The 18,099-nt window shown below is 37.6% G+C and overlaps 1 protein-coding gene across 8 annotated transcripts in view; it reads left to right on the top strand.

Moving 5' to 3' along the window:
* The window catches only part of LOC147365799 (uncharacterized), a 571,237-nt gene that overhangs the window by 245,327 nt on the left and 307,811 nt on the right, over positions 1 to 18,099 (top strand). Inside the window, exon 4 of one of the 8 annotated variants that reach the window (XR_015132759.1) lies at positions 3,825 to 3,892. The exons of the other annotated variants lie outside the window; for them this stretch is intronic. The gene's annotated coding sequence lies outside the window, so the exon portion shown is untranslated. Of the gene's footprint in view, positions 1 to 3,824; positions 3,893 to 18,099 lie in introns of those variants that run through there. 8 annotated transcript variants of the gene reach the window in all.

Here is an 18,099-nt window from a genome sequence, read left to right on the forward strand (position 1 = left end):
TTGTCAAATGGTATTTTAGAGTAATTGCAAATTAAAATTTAAAATCTATCTGATGTTAAAAATTTAGCTTCTGAATATAATAACATTTATAGGTATAGAAAATAAAAACTCATTTAAACATTTAAGAATAAAATTAATAATTTTATAATGCAGTATATATAATCATTGTCACAAAGTTCAAATATTCTATTGAAATTAGAGTACTATAGACAAAAGCTATATTCTCTTGGTTCTGAGTCCTTAGAAGAATGAAATGTGGTCTAAATATTGCCTGATTCTACCTTGTGTCTCTAACTTTTATCCACAGCACTTAGGTTATTTGGTCCATTTTCTAATTGGGTTTGTTTATCTTGTATGATAGTTCTTCATGGTTTATTTAGTAGCTCTAGTAAGGCCTGTTAGGGGTATTTGATTTGTTTGTTTAGCATACTTTTAAGTAACTAATCCAACATAGGTTACAGGTATCATTAGAAAAGAATGGTTACTGCAGTATATATTTGTTAAAGTGTGAATTTTCACTTAGTGACTTTGCCTTTTAAAAGGCATATCTGTAAACTAGAAGGATTAATGAACTTTTTTCAGATTATTTTATAGAGTTTCCTATTTTTAATGTTTTCTGATTTGGAGAAGAAAATGGCTACCCACTCCAGTATTCTTGTTGGGCTAATCTCATGGACAGAGGAGCCTGGTGGGCTGCAGTCCATGGGGTCTCAGAGAGTCGGACATGACTGAGTTACTAACACACACAATATGAGTTGAACACTAGGCACAGGGATTAAAATTTTGCACTTCTGCTTTTCCTTTTATTTGTACTGTGGTTATAGTTAATCACTTCAGCACATAAATAGATACCAGAATTGACTGACTGATATTAATAAATCTTACTGGTTCCTTCATGCAGTGCTGAGGCAATGTACTAGACTTAGGAGAAGCATAAACAGTGTTCTCTGAATTTATGATATTCCTCAAACCAGACAACATTTGCATGAATCTCCTTGGCCTTGGCTACCTTGTTTTCATTTCCTTTTCCTCCCCACCTGCAATTTTCTCATCTGTGAAAGACTGAATTTACACTAGAGTCCTAGCTTCTAGCTGAAACATTCTAATCCCATAAATTGAAATTCCAATTCTTTCTCTCTATCCCCTTTTTAATTTTAAAATATTTGTTACCAAAGACTTTGTTATTCTTTATCTTTTTTTTTCTTTTTTTCTTTTAGAGTTTTATTCAGAGAAAATAATCAGACATATAAAATTATACATTACAGAATTAATTATAATTAAAAAGTTAACATATAATAAAGAAAAAAAATTTTTTTTTTTAATCTTATACTACCAGATCACTTCTTCCTTATGAAAGTAGAGGTGACATCGACCCCTTCAAGGTAACCAGGCTCAAATTTGCTCAATTAGTTACTCATCCAAGATGAAATATCTACCTGTGGGAGCCCTTTGCTCCATTCTGTGGAGGGTTTGGAAAGCAAACAGTTCACATTGTCAAGAAACTTGAATTCCAGTTCTGTGGTCTACATCTTTTTAAAGGTCAGGATTCCTTTTTCACTTTACAAATAATTGGCATTTATTGAATACATGTGACCTGCCAGGTACATGCATAATTGCCATGTTAAGTTCTTAATATGCATTTTCTCTATGATGTTGTTGACTTGCAAGTGTGTGTGTGTGTGTGTATAGTATGTTTATATTTAAAGATTTTGGTAAAATAGATATAGTTTTTACTATTTTAAACCTTTCTAAGTGTACAATTCAGTGGAATTAATTACACTCACAGTGTTATAAGATTATCACTACTATCAGCCCAGCCTTTTAATCAACCAAAATGGAAACTCCATACTCATTAAATAATTACTCCTTATTTTTCCTCTCACCCAAGATATTGGGAATCTCTAATCTACTTTCTGTCTCTGTGCTTTTGCCTATTCTAGATATTTCAGATAAGTGGAATCATGAAACATTTGCTTTCAGTATCTGGCTTATTTCAATTAACATAATGTCCTCAAGGTTCATTAATGTTGTAGCAGTATCAGAACTTGATTCTTTTTTATGTTTGAATATTTCATTGTATGCATGTATTACATTTTTTTTAATCCATTCATCTGTTGACGGATTCTCCTCCGATTTTGTTAAGCTTGCAGTTCTTGTAAACAAAGATTGACTTGGTGTCCCAATGTTTTTATCTCTTTGTAGTGCTAATGCCACAGCGAAGCCATTCTTCCTCCAAGTTTGTCTTTACATTTTTTCTATTCCAAGTTAGCGTTTTCATTGCCTCCTTTCATTCTTATTGTCTCTTTCTGCTAATGATTGTGTTAGCAAATGTATGACTGTTTTTTAGAGGGTATAATTTCATTGTTCCAGTGTGTTTACATAGGTACCCAGATTGTTAAATGATAAGAATATATCAAAGCCATGATTAAGATTCCTTTAAGTTAAATTTCTTCTAGAATTAGTTGCAGTGAAAATATGGCTGTGAATTTTATTTCCATCAACTCATTGATCTATTACCATTTTCCTCACAAATAATATAAGGAACGTACGATATTTTTATCATTTAATGAAATATTAGCAGCAATGTTTGGAATAATTGCTTATTGCTATAAAATAAAAACTTATTGCTAATGATGATAAGTATATTTTTATATTTTTAAAGATTATTCTAAATATGATGTGTTTAGCAGGTTCAAACTGCAGGAATAACTAAGGCTGTGCCTATGTAGAAAAGTCTTCCATAGTTGTTGAAGTTTCTATGAAGCCTTGTTGCCTAGCTAAATTTAAAGATTTCTTTTACTGATCAGCTACTAGTGAATTGGATTTAGAAAATAAGTGTTTCAAATATTTTATTCTCAAGAAAAAATAGTTTAGACCAAGCACATCAGTGAATCAAGTTTAATAAGGACATTTGTGGCAATCCTGATAGAGTGTCAAGGTTTCTAAGATGCCTCACGCTAACTGCTTTTCACTCTCTGTAATTTACACATGAAGGCTTAAAGAGCTATGGGCAAGCTGCTTCAAAGGAAAGAACATCACTGCTGAACCAAAGCTAATGCAAAATTATTTGAAAACTAGAGTCCTTTTAACACAATAATAGAGGAATACAGAGCTTTTATATAACAAAATATAAGCTCCCTTGTAAAAGATTTTCCCTCTTTACTGTTTGTATCAAGTACACCCAGTACATTTTTTATTCAGTCCACAGGTCTTAAGGCTGGTAGATATATTGGTTTGTGAAAAAAGTGATATTAAAAACAATTCTATGTTTCAGTAACTGGCTGAATTTGGTTTGACACATCTTTTACTTTCACTTATTTTACATAATAATGTGCATGAAAATGCATGCAAGTAGTGTCTTCAAACAGTATTCGGGATGAATAAAGTAAGGAAAGGAAGGAGGGTTTATACCACTCTAAATTGTGGTTGGAAATCTGATGCCTGGGATTACCTATATGTGTTAGGGAAAAAGCACAAAGAGCAGTTAGTCCATGGGGGTACTTCCCTGGTGGCTCAGATGGTAGTGTTTGCCTGCAATGTGGGAGACCTGGGTTCAATCCCTGGGTCGGGAAGACCCCCTGGAGAAGGAAATGGCAACCTACTCCAGTACTCTTGCCTGGAAAATTCCATGGATGGAGGAGCCCGGTGGGCTATAGTCCATGGGTTCACAAAGAGTCGGACATGACTGAGCGACTTCACTTCACTTTGACTATCTTCATAATCGGTACTTATTTCTGTGGTTTCTTTGATCTGGTCACAATTCACACTGAATCTTAGCTTGGAAACACCAAACACTATCTCTTTCTTTCTCTCTCTTTCTCTAGCTGATTACCTTGTGAAAAGGAGATGCTCCCTAAATGTTTGTGAAGGAACAAGATAAAAGATGGCCTTGATGTCATTTCCCAGAAGAAAACATGGCCAAATTGTACTTTACAGTCCAATGCAATTTGTACTTTTTATTATTTTGACATCTTTTTTTTTAATGGAATAAAGTACAAAATAATATAATGATGCTTTAGTACTTCCCTGTCAAATGTTCTGTGGAGGCTCAACAAATACAAAAGCAAAAGCAGAAATAATGTATGTTTGAGTTAAATTTAACTGAATTTCTTGTTTAAGACAAAATTGGTAGAGAAGACATTGTTAGCTGGGCTTCCTGGGACCCAGAAGCTATCTCGACAGGTAGTTGTAACTCTCACTCAGTAGCCATAGATTTTGTATACAGTGTGCACAAAATCCAATCAGAGCACAAGGGCTCTCTTCAAAGAAAAGTAGTTTATATACCAATTAAGAGGTTGATTTTGTCTCAAACGTGGATGCAAAATAACGATTCCAGCCACCTCCTCACTCCTCTGTGAAGCAGAAGCTGCCGACTGGTCCCCCGCCCACAGCTGGCCCCTGCCTTCTCCCTGCCAGTGGCTGGTGCGTCGACCACCCTCTGGGTTCCTGTTCCTCTGAGTAGTCGCCGCCTAACTGGAAGGACTCAGAGGGAGCCTCTGGGTGTCCCAACCCAGCTCTGGGACCAAACAGACCCGCTGTTGTAAAGTGGGTGTTGGGGGCTGGGGACTCTCGGGGATCCCCCATGACGCTAGGAAGAACACCGCCATCATTAAACATTATTTTCTCTCTCTTCCCTTCAAAAAAAAGAAAAAAAAAAGGAGCTCCTCACATAGTAGTGAAGAGCTTCAGGGCATCTGTGAGGACTCGGAAACCACATGCAAATTTTGGAGTGTATTTTTCTGAGATGATATTGCTTAACAGTGATGGAGCAGTTTCTATTTGTTTGGAGCTGTTCTGATCTTTTTGTAAGTTTTCATTCTCCTGGCCCTCATGACCCTCTTAGGATATGTGTTCCCACTATCTTCCCATTACAGATGAAAAAATATGGTATACAGACATTTCGTGTAACTTGCTTAGGGCATCACAGCTAATAAGGGGTCAGGCTAGCGTTAGAACCCAGAAGTCTGGCTGCAGGGTCTGAACTCTTGATCAGCCCACACAATATGCTGTCTTTTGATAGGGAATAGATTTTGTTAACTTTTCTTTTCGTGTTTTCAAGAGGAGTTTGTGATCAAAAGACATAAATAACTCCTGGAGTAGACGAGACATCTAGACCACAGACAGGCCGCGTTCATTAGACGTGCTATTGCTTCCAGTGCGGGAGGTTGCCATGGCTAAGGAAAATCAGGTGTAGTCACCTGTGGCTTACATAGATGTTGTGCATTTTTAAGGTTTGCTGATGATTGTCCCCACAATTTGTTCAATCTGGCCACCTAGGATGTCATATTTCATATTGCCTACAATAAAATGGATAAAAAATGATAAAAATAAATCAAGATTTTGACAAAGCAGGTAAAATGAGTTGATCAAAATCTGGGGAAAAAGTGTTAAAATTTTAAATAGAGTCCATAGAATAAGCAAAGTACATTTACTCAAGTTGAGCTTAGGAATCCTGATGATCAAAGAAAAATTCAAAACATGATCAGTTACATGATTCACAATGTTCCTAAGAAAACCTATCACTTCCTCAGAGGGAATAATAGATTACTTTGTTGGAAGTCAGTAATAAATGTTCATAAAAATCTATATTGAATACTTTTTTCAGTATTTTTATCTCTTTAATAAATGTAACAACTGCGGTAGTAGACTGACTTATGTTTCCTCAAATTTCACAGGTTAAATTTCTAGCTCCCAGTATCTGAGAATGTGACTATACTTGGATTTAGGGCCTTCAAAGCAGTAATTAAGTTAAATAGGTTAAATATGGGTGGAAAGTGAAACTGTGGCATTCAGTTGTGTCCTGCTCTTTGTGATCTCATGGACTGTAGCCTGCAAGGCTCATAAATCTGTGGAATTCTCTGGGCAAGAACACTGGAGTGGATTGCCATTTCCTTCTCCAGGGGATCTTCCTGACCCAGGGATTGAACCTGGGTCTCCTGCATTGCAGGCAGATTCTTTACCATCGGAGCCACCAGGGAAGCCCTAACCAATATAATTGGTCTCCTTATAAGGGCCACCATTTGGGTGGGCTCTAATCCAGTGTAACTGATGTCCTTACAAGAAGAGGAATTTGGGGCACAGACATTCCATGCACAGAGGCGCAATCATGTAAGGACACAGTGGGAAGCTGGTCACCTACAAGCCGAGGTGAGAAGTCTCAGAAGAAACTAATCTTGCAGACACTTTGATCTTGGACTTCTAGCTTCCAGAACTGTGAAAAAATAGATTTCTGTTTCTTAAGCCACACAGTCTGTGGTGTTTTGTAATGGCAGCCCTAGCTGACTCATATAAGCAGTTCCTCAAAATACTTTATAGTAATTGGTATTATAGCGTTGTTCTGGTTCTTGAAGTATTCTTTTCATGCCAGTTGAGAAAACAGTGCAAGTTAGTCGAGGACCTCCCAAGAGTGTAGTTCAAGCACAGTGCTGCCTCTGGGACATCTGTATTTGGAGATGAGACCTGGACTATTCAGAGTAATGGATGAACTCTACGTGAGTTTGTGGGTTTCTGCTTTTGATCAATCATGTTGCTGGAGAGAGCACTTAAACTTCATAAGGCACGAAATAAGATGGTGTTTCTGTATTGCTAGTTAAGGGTTAAAAATAGATTACTGGGGAAAATAAAAATGGAAGGGTTTCACCAGGGGTTTGGTCCCTCAAGCTCATGATCACTTTGGCTCTAAACCAGGGAAAAACCTCCTCACGAGCAAGAATTTTTGTTAGAAAGAGTGCGACTCAAATCTGACACATGACAAAGTTAATGAATGACAAAATGTTAAAGTTGCACACCACAGGTTTGTGCAGAATGTTTTCAAGGAAAGAGTGACCGGAATCACTATGACCAAAGAAAATCTCATTAATACAGGCATATAAATGCAAATTTAAAAAACAATTAAATTTAATGGTGATTAAATGTATAAAATCATTCCCTATGAAAGTCTCATGGTAATTTATGAATAATATTATGAATAATTGTACTTTTTTATACCTCTGTTGTAACATATGTCACCAGGTTTATAATTAGCTTTTGAATTGGTTGTGTCCTCAGTACTCAGTTATATCTTTGAGAACATGAATCTCATTTAATTTTATTTTCTATCAGTGATGCTCAGTACATGTTTATTGAATGATTGAGTGAATTAAAAATGAATTAAATGAAAAATGAACACATGATCAGCTAAAGTGTGTACACCAATTAGATTCTTAAACTTTTCATATATATTTTAGTAATAATTAACAAACTATTTCAGTACACCTTTTTCTATAATGTGAAATTTGATTTTGGAAGATGATTTAAAGATGAGAAAATGCTCTCAGTATTGTTAAGTACAGAATACAAAACTATACATAGATGATAAAACACACACACACACAGAAATAAAAGTAAGTAAACCAAAATATTAGCTGTGATTATTACCTGGCTTAAGAAATTTATTCCAGAATCCTCCTTCACAGGTTTATTGAAAAAAATATTGTATACAATTCACCATTTTTAATGTATAGTTCTAGGAGTTTTGATGAAGGCAGAGAGTTCTATGAATTTTTTTTCTGGACATGTGCCCACAACAATCAAGTAAAAAACACTTCCATGATCCTGAAAAGCTTCTAAATGTTCCATTACAGTCATTCCTCCCAGTTCCCAATACATAACCCATGGCATCCACTGATTTCTTTTGGTTTTGCCTTACTCTAAATATCATATTCTGAAATAATAAAATATGTAGTTTATGAATTTGGCTTCTTTCAGTTAGCATAATGCTTTTGATATACATCTATATTGTTACATGTACCAGTCTTCATTTTTTTCCAGTTCTATAGTATATGGAAAATCTCCTGCTCTATTCCTAATCCCTTTGTTGAATACTCATTAGAGGTTTGTGGAAAGGAGTCAGAGAGTGGATGCAAACTCCTCTCATATCTGAGCTCCCGTGGGTTCTGTATTTTTACATAATTTGGCTTTTATAAGCCTGTTAACATTTTAAATGATTCTTTGTGTGATCTACTTCTGTGATGCCTTGTGTCTTGTACTCCTGCGCTCTGCCACAAGTGAGCCAGTGCTTACATCCTGCTGTTCTTTCCTGAGGTATCAAGCCACTTAGTTTCTCTGGTCTTCAGTTCTCTGAAGGGTTGAAAAAAGGACTCTCTGTTAGATTTTAAGTACCAAGAAGGAAAGGCTAGAATCTTGGAGCATGTGAAATGCTTACTTTTTGTTACATAAACCAGTGAGCAAGTAGATAAATGAATGACTTTTGCTTGAGCAATTCCATGTAAATTTCATTACTTCTTTACTGACTATTAGCTAGCTTTTGGGAAAACTATTAGAAACTTCTCTGAGCATTTATGCTCCAATAGATTGGTTTCTGGACCCACAGACATACTGGAGAGAGGCTTCATCCAGCCCCTACTGAGGAAATTATAATCTGAGTGCAATATACCAAGGTAACTGGTAGAAACAATGAAAAATTCGATCAACAGGTTAATTTGAATAATTGATGTCAGATAGCCAGTTGGTTTGATTTTTACCCCTCACTGAATTGACTTATAATTGACAGTTTGTTTTCTTACTGTGTAGCTGTCTTTATGCCTATTGACACATAAGATTCTCATTCACAGTAAGCAAAGATCTCCCCTGAGAACCAGAATTTGACTACTCTATTACTCTGATTATAGTTTCTACACTTTTTTTAATATGGCACAATTTAATGATTTGTTCTTGTTGGTATATACTAAAATTTTATCAGTTTAAATACACATTTAATGTAGAACACTTTGTTTCTAACTTTCAACACATATATATGGTTTTTAACTTAATTCTAAATATTGGAAAAATGTATAAATAGATAATAAGTTGCAAAGAATTCTTTTAGTTTCTTGTGACACTGTATGCAACAAGCTACTCATGTCTATAAAATTGCATTGTGTGATACAATTATTTTGATTATATTTTCATGCTTTTTGGTCCTTCATCTTTTTTCATTTTTTTGTTGTAATATCTGAGAATAATTTCAGAAACATATTATGACTCTTACTACACAAGAAGTTTTTGTAACGATAGATGAATAGACCAAGATCATTTTATTCATCCTCTGATGATACTTTTGAGTAGTATTTAGTTCTATTAATTTGTAAGTTTGTGGTTCTTTCCTGAGGTATCAAGCCACTTAGTTTCTATAAATAGAAATCACCTATTTTAAAATTCTTTAAAATAACTTGTTTTAAAATTCTGCGAATTGACATGTTTATGGATCTAGTTTGGCCTTGGAGTACAGAATGAAGCAGAGCAAAGGCTAATAGAGTTTTGCCAAGAGAATGCACTGGTCATAGCAAACACCCTCTTCCAACAACACAAGAGATGACTCTACACATAGACATCACCAGATGGCCAACATCGAAATCAGATTGATTATATTCTTTGCAGCCAAAGATGGAGAAGCTCTATGCAGTCAGCAAAAACAGGACTGGGAGCTGACTGTGGCTCAGATCATGAACTCCTTATTGCCAAATTTCACTTTAAATTGAAGAAAGTAGGGAAAACCACTAAACCATTCAGATATGACCTAAATCAAATCCCTTATGATTATACAGTGGAAGTGACAAATAGATTTAAGGGACTAGATCTGATAGACAGAGTGCCTGATGAACTATGGACAGAGGTTTGTGACATTGTTCAGGAGACAGGGATCAAGATCATCCCCAGGAAAAAGAAATGCAAAAAGGCAAAATGGCTGTCTGAGGAGGCCTTACAAATAGCTGTGAAAAGAAGAGAAGTGAAAAACAAAGGAGCAAAGGAAAGATATAAACATCTGAATGCAGAGATCCAAAAATAGCGAGGGTAGATAGGAAAGCCTTCCTCAGCGATCAATGTAAAGAAATAGAGGAAAACGATAGAATGGGAAAGTCTAGAGATCTCTTCAAGAATATTAGAGATACCAAGGGAACATTTCATACAAAGTTGGGCTCAATAAAGGACAGAAATGGTATGGACCTAACAGAAGCAGAAGATATTAAGAAGAGGTGGCAAGAATACACAGAAGAACTGTACAAAAAAGATCTTCATGACCCAATTAATCATGATGGTGTGATCACTCATTTAGAGCCAGACATCCTGGAATGTGAAGTCAAGTGGGCCTTAGGAAGCATCACTACAAACAAACATAAAAACAAGGAGGTGATAGAATTCCAGTGGAGCTATTTCAAATCCTCAAAGATGATGCTGTGAAAGTGCTACACTCAATATGCCAGCAAATTTGGAAAACTCAGCAGTGGCCACAGGACTGGAAAAAGGTCAGTTTTCATTCCAATCCCAAAGAAAGGCAACGCCAAAGAATGCTCAAACAACCGCACAATTGCACTCATCTCACATGGTAGTAAAGTAATGCTCAAAATTCTCCAAGGCAGGCTTCAGCAATATGTGAACTGCAAACTTCCAGATGTTCAAGCTGGTTTTAGAAAAGGCAGAAACCAGAGATCAAATTGCCAACATCCGCTGGATCATCAAAAAAGCGAGAGTTCCAGAAAGACATCTATTTCTGCTTTATTGACTATGCCAAAGCCTTTGACTGTGTGGCTCACAATAAACTGTGGAAACTTCTGAAAGAGATGGGAATACCAGACCACCTGACCTGCCTCTTGAGAAACCTGTATGCAGCTCAGGAAGCAACAGTTAAAACTGGACATGGAACAACAGACTGGTTCCAGATAGGAAAAGGAGTACGTCAAGGGTGTATATTGTCACCCTGCTTATTTAACTTCTATGCAGAGTACATCATGAGAAATGCTGGGGTGGATGAAGCACAAGCTGGAATCAAGATTGCTGGGAGAAATATCAATTACCTCAGATATGCAGATGACACCACCCTTATGGCAGAAAGTGAAGAGGAACTAAAGACCCTCTTGATGAAAGTGAAAGAGGAGAGTGAAAACGTTGGCTTAAAGCTCAACATTCAGAAAATGAAGATTGTAGCATTTGGTCCCATCACTTCATGGGTAATAGATGGGGAAATAGTGGAAACAGTGTCAGACTTTAATTTGGGGGGGGGGGCTCCAAAATCACTGCAGATGGTGATTGCAGCCATGAAAATAAAAAACACTTACTCCTTGGAAGGAAAGTTATGACTAACCTATACAGCATATTATAAAGCAGAGACATTATTTTGTCAACGAAAGTCCATCTAGTCAAGGCTATGGTTTCTCCAGTAGTCATGCATGGATGTGAGAGTTGGACTATAAAAAAAAGTCCAGTGCCAAAGAATTGATGCCTTTGAACTGTGATCTTCAAGACTCTTGAGAGTCCCTTGGACTGCAAGGAGATCCAACCAGTCCATCCTAAAGGAGATCAGTCCTGGGTGTTCATTGGAAGGACTGGTGCGGAAGCTCAAACTCCAGTACTTTGGCCACCTGATGCGAAGAGCTGACTCATTTGAAAAGTCCCTGATACTGTGAAAGATTGAGGGTAGGAGGAGAATGGGTTGACAGAGGATGAGATGGTTGGATGGCATCACCGACTCAATGGACATGAGTTTCGGTAGGCTCCGGGAGTTGGTGTTAGAATGGGAGGCCTGGTGTGCTTTAGCTCATGGGGTCACAAAGAGTTGGACATGACTGAGTGACTGAACTGAACTGAACTGATAGATCTAGTTAAGGCAGGTACTATACATGAAGGCAGTCTGCTAGATGTGGCAAACAAGAGAATTCTTGCCTTTTTAAATAAAGCTACTATACTTCTGCAGGAATGCAGGTTGTAAAGACCTTCAGGCTTTCTGTTCCTGTTTTTTTTTTACTTTCAGTTTAAAAGTGGTTCTTAATTAAAAAAAAAAAAACCTTATACCTTATCATAAAATAGATCAATATGCAAATCCTGACTTTGCTACTTGCTTAAAGAATTTATCTCAAAGGCCATCAGAGCCTAAACATTCAATAAATAATAGCTGTGAACAGTTAAATGAGCACACTAGTCATTAATGGTAAAACCAGAGAAGCTTATAAGTTGAATTGAGCTCCAGCTTTTGCATTGCTCGAGTTCTTAAAATGTCTAACTGTATACTCTGACCTGAATGTGGGCATAGATGTGTTTACACATACATTAGCAAATAAATTAAGGAAAGAGTTAGTAGAATTCATGGCTAGATTAAGATGGAATATCTAGGGGCAAAAGCAGAAAGAAAATGCATAAAGAATATTTTCTGCTAATTCTGTAAACCTCCTACCTCAGACATGAAGTGCCCTGTTCTACTGTCCCATGGAAATGCATTTGCTATTTGTTCATGTTAAGTTCCCTCAAGGGTCTTTCTGAGACTAATCTGATGAGTGAAGGTCCTAATGGCATGTAATCGCTTACTGTCTTGTCTTTTCCAGGTACCTTTTGCATTTAGCAGAGGCCTCCTGTGCTTTAGCCCAGTGGAGTGTGTAATAAGATTAGAATGACCAGACACAGGGCTTTGCACCCGAGAGGACACAACAGTCAATGTTTATGGATAACTTGAGAATTTCAGGCCTGGCAAGGCCAGGACTCAAACGTTTTTGAGATAAAAGACATTTCGGTACCCTTCAAATCTAGTTATGGGTAGGGTTTACTAGTTAGAACTCTATTTTAGATTGTATGTATTATATCAAAAGTAATTGATAATTTGACATATTTGAAAATATGTTTAACCAGTTGTGTTGTAATAACATAGGCAGATCATGAGAAGACCCCCCCCCAAAAAAAAAAAAAATAAAGAAGGGTTAATGACAGAATCCCTCTTTCATGTGCTTCATTTTATGCTAGTACATTGTGTTTTCTCTGACCATTCAGTATAATCTTATATGAATATATTAGCTTTAACAAGCAATATTTTGGTATTATTTTCAATTGTATATCCTCTCTCTCCTATAGAGTCTCCCAAGATTTTTCAAAGTTTTTGGAGATGCCATGTATGCCCACAAATTAGCCCTATATGGCATACATATTTCTCTTCTCTTTTGCTCCAGCTCTTTCTCTGCTGTGGGGGCCTAAGACAGCTGTGAAGCTGGGTCTCCTGCTGGTCAGCATCCCACCGGGAACCATTTCCTCTGTTGTGCACTAAACAGCTTAATTGGGTACCATGGTCACCTTCAAGCCCTATCAATGCCTCAGCTGGGCACAGTATCTGACAGGCACTGCTCATACCTTTGTTCATGAGTTGGGACTTTGGAAGTTCTGCAGTGTTAACATGCTCTTTGGAGTCCTTGGAACCCCAGCAATGGTTTACGTTCTCAGCAGGGACAGGTAGATAAATTTTGCTAATTTTTTGCTGCCTTACACTTTAATGTTTTATAGAGGTTTTGATTAAATACTTCCCTCAATTTTAATTTTAGACCCTCTTAAGCATAGATTGCAGAATAAAGTCAAGTGATGAGATACATTATATCTTGTTTAGAATAAAAAAATCCTTTTAACAACAAAGGGTTTATTTTGACTGCCTTATGTACCTGATTTCCCTTCCTTTAGAAAATACTCTCTCTCTGGAGACCACATGTCATAAACAGCCCCCGCCACCACCTCCACCCCCAGCAACTACTCTGTTGACTATTAGACACAACCACATCTCTGCTGGGCAGAACTTGCCATCCAGCTGGGTTGATGCACAGCTTCAAATGTGTTTCCTTGGGACCAGAATTATGTCTCTGTACTTAGATTTTCTAATTTGTCCATGGTTAAACACAGAGAATTTGTGAGAGTGTGGCTTTAAAAGAGAGACTTCTTTCCCCCATAATATCAAGATCAATAGACATATTTTCTTATTCTTTGCTGCAAATTTTCAGATAGACTGATGACCAGTAAAATAAAATCATCTTCCTAAAATGTATGCAGCCCAAGACCGGGTGTAGAACTTCAATAGGGAAGATAAAAGACCCAAAGGAGTAATTTTTATTTCTTCCATCCATGAATCAAAATAACATCTGAAAGCCATGTACAATCTTATGTTCTAACTGGTGAAACAAAGCAAGACAGGACAAATCTTACTACTGTTTGTGTGATAAAGTATTGATTACCTATATAACAGCTATTTTATCTTCATCCATGTATCAGAAACTTCATCTTTTTCAGTGGTAATAAGATAAGTCCCAAAGAATAAATTGCTCTCAGGTAATCATGCCTACTCCATCCCCTTTTGGCAATGATTGGCCTAAGGATAGGCATGTGACTCAGTCTGACAAAGGATGTAAAAGGGTCTTCTAGGAAGTTTCTTTCCTTCCTAATTGAAACAGGGAAAGCATATGAAGAAAGCCCACTCTCACGGTTCTGACAACATTCATGTTTACTGTACTTAGAAGTGGACATTTTAGAATCAAGTATTTGGGATTATGTGGGATAGGTCTAGAGCAGCAGTGGCAATCAAACCCATGCTCACATTTCTGAAGCTGCTGAATAAACTCTTGAACTACCCGCTCCTCTAATTTCATTCTCAATCAGCAGAAGATTTCCTTACAGATTAAGTCATGGGTTGGCAAAAACAACCTGCGGGTCAAATCCAGTCTACCACCTATTTTTATAAATAAAGTTTTACTGGGACATGGTTACCACATTGTCTAGGGCTCCTTCCACTGCAGCAGCAGAGTTGGGTGGTTGTTGAAGAGACTACATGGATTGCAAAGTTTAATATATTAACTATCAGCTCCGTTACATAAAAAAGTATGCCAATCCCTTCATAAAGCCAGCATTAGTAGAATTTTCTATTGTTGTTATATCAATGGATCTAAAATAATAAAATTCCAACTTTAAACATTTACATTTGTTGGATGAACCACCACATTAAGCCTAGACAAATTATTTTCTAAATGAAAAGCAGATTATACAAAGGAAAGATAAAGTATTTTTGAGCTTTTGTCTATGTTTTATTTAATTCATCCCCACCCCAGCCAGAATTTTGCACTAAGATGAAATCATCATTTTAATTGTAGACTAGTAGGATTTATTATGGAGAAGGCAATGGCATCCCACTCCAGTACTTTGCCTGGAAAATCCCATGGATGGAAGAGCCTGGTGGGCTGCAGTCCATGGGGTCACTAAGAGTCGGACATGACTGAGAGACTTCACTTTCAGTTTTCACTTTCATACATTGGAGAGAGAAATGGCAACCCACTCCAGTGTTCTTGCCTGGAAAATCCCAGGGACGGGGGAGCCTGGTGGCTGCCGTCTATGGGGTCACACAGAGTCGGACATGACTGAAGTGACTTAGCAGCAGGATTTAAAATGCAGTACTTGGATGCAGTCTCAAAAATGACAGAATGATCTGTTTGTTTACGAGGCAAACCATTCAATATCACAATAATCCAAGCCTATGCCCCAAACAGTAATGCTGAAGAAGCTGAATTGAACAGTTCTATGAAGACTTACATGATCTTTTAGAACTAAGACCACAAAAAAGATGTCCTTTTCATTATAGGGGACTGGAATGCAAAAGTAGGAAGTCAAGAAACACTTGGGGTAACAGGGAAAATTGGCATTGGAATACGTAATGAAGCAGGGCAAAGGCTAATAGAGTTTTGCCAAGAGAATGCACTGGTCATAGCAAACACCCTCTTCCAACAACACAAGAGAAGACTCTACACATGGACATCACCAGATGGTCAACAGTGAAATCAGATTGATTATATTCTTTGCAGCCAAAGATGGAGAAGCTCTATACAGTCAGCAAAAACAAGACTGGGAGCTGACTGTGGCTCAGATCATGAACTCCTTATTGAAGAAAGTAAATTGAAGAAATTGAAGAAAGTAGGGAAAACCACTAGACCATCAGGTATGACCTAAATCAAATCCCTTATGATTATACAGTGGAAGTGAAAATAGATTTAAGGGACTAGATGTGATAGCAGAGTGCCTGATGAGCTATGGATGGAGGTTCATGACATTGTACAGGAGACAGGGATCAAGACCATCCCCATGGAAAAGAACTGCAAAAAAGCAAAATGGCTGTCTGGGGAGGCCTTACAAATAGCTGTGAAAAGAAGAGAAGTGAAAAGCAAAGGAAAAAAGGAAAGATATAAGCATCTGAATGCAGATTTCCAAAAATTAGCAAGACGAGATAAGAAAGCCTTCCTCAGCAATCAATGCAAAGAAATAGAGGAAAACAACAGAATGGGAAAGACTAGAGATCTTGTCAAGAAAATTAGAAATACCAAGGGAACATTTCATGCAAAGATGGGCTCGATAAAGGACAAAAATGGTATGGACCTAAGAGAAACAGAAGATATTAAGAAGAGATGGCAAGAATACACAGAAGAACTGTACAAAAAAGATCTACATGACCCAGATAATCATGATGGTGTGATCACTCACACCATCCAGCTAGATATCCTGGAACGTGAAGTCAAGTGGGCCTTAGAAAGCATGACTATGAACAAAGCTAGGGGAAGTGATGGAATTCCCATTGAGTTATTTCAAATTCTGAAAGATGATGCTGTGAAAGTGCTGCATTCAATATGCCAGCAAATTTGGAAAACTCAGCAGTGGCCAGCGGACTGGAAAAGGTCAGTTTTCATTCCAATCCCAAAGAAAGGCAATGCCAAAGAATGCTCAAACTACCGCACAATTGCACTCATCTCACACACTAGTAAAGTAATGCTCAAAATTCTCCAAGCCAAGCTTCAGTAATGTGTGAACCGTGAACTTCCGGATGTTCAAGCTGGTTTTAGAAGAAGCGGAGGAACCAGAGATCAAATTGCTGACATCCACTGGATCATCAAAAAAGCAGGAAAGTTCCAGAAAAACATCTATCTCTGTCTTATTGACTATGCCAAAACCTTTGACTGTGTGGATCACAGTAAACTGTGGAAAATTCTGAAAGAGATGGGAATACAAGACCACCTGACCTGCCTCTTGAGAAATCTATATGCAGGTCAGGAAGCAACAGTTAGAACTGGACATGGAACAGCAGACTGGTTCCAAATAGGAAAAGGAGTACGTCAAGGGTGTATATTGTCACCCTGCTTATTTAACTTATATGCAGAGTACATCATGAGAAACGCTGGGCTGGAAGAAGCACTAGCTGGAATCAAGATTGCCGGGAGAAATATCAATAACCTCAGATATGCAGATGACACCACCCTTATGGCAGAAAGAGAAGAGGAACTAAAAAGCCTCTTGATGAAAGTAAAAAAAGAGAGTGGAAAAAGTTGGCTTAAAGCTCAACATTCAGAAAACGAAGATCATGGCATCTGGTCCCATCACTTCATGGGAAATAGATGGGGAAACAGTGAAAACAGTGTCAGACTTTATTTTTTTTGGGTTCCAAAATCACTGCAGATGGTGACTGCAGCCATGAAATTAAAAATGCTTACTCCTTGGAAGGAAAGTTATGACCAACTTAGATAGCATATTCAAAAGCAGAGACATTACTTTGCCAACAAAGGTCTGTCTAGGCTATGGTTTTTCCTGTGGTCATGTATGGATGTGAGAGTTGGACTGTGAAGAAGGCTGAGCGCTGAAGAATTGATGCTTTTGAACTGTGGTGTTGGAGAAGACTCTTGGGAGTCCCTTGGACTGCAAGGAGGTCCAACCAGTCCATCCTAAAGAAGATCAGTCCTGGGTGTTTATTGGAATGACTGATGCTGAAGCTGAAACTCCAATACTTTGGCCACCTCATGCGAAGAGTTAACTCATTGGAAAAGACTCTTATTCTGGGAGGGATTGAGTTCAGGAGGAAAAGGGGACGGCAGAGGATGAAATGGCTGGATGGCATCACCAACTCGATGGACGTGAGTTTGAGTGAACTCCGGGAGTTGATGATGGACAGGGAGGCCTGGTGTGCTGCGATTCATGGGGTCGCATAGAATTGGACACGACTGAGCGACTGAACTGAACTGAGGATTTAAAATAACTTGACTTTTCCTTTCCAAATGAGATATTTAATGGAAACACTTTAAGGACCCAGCTACTGAGTGAAACACTATTGTTACAGCTATTTCAAGATGACATTTATGCAGACTATGTAAAACGTTCACAGTCATTAAATAGCATCCTGTGGCCACTCATTTATCCTCCCTCATTCATGTAACAAAGGAAATAATCAAGATCAAGTCTTTTTAGCAGACTTCCCTGAAGCTCAAATAAGCCAGATTGGTGCAAATTCTCTTTTTA

This window comes from Bos grunniens, chromosome 9 (genome assembly GCF_055505025.1).
Source record: "Bos grunniens cultivar Pamir isolate PY7600 chromosome 9, Bosgru_T2T1.0, whole genome shotgun sequence".
Classification (NCBI taxonomy): domain Eukaryota; kingdom Metazoa; phylum Chordata; class Mammalia; order Artiodactyla; family Bovidae; genus Bos; species Bos grunniens.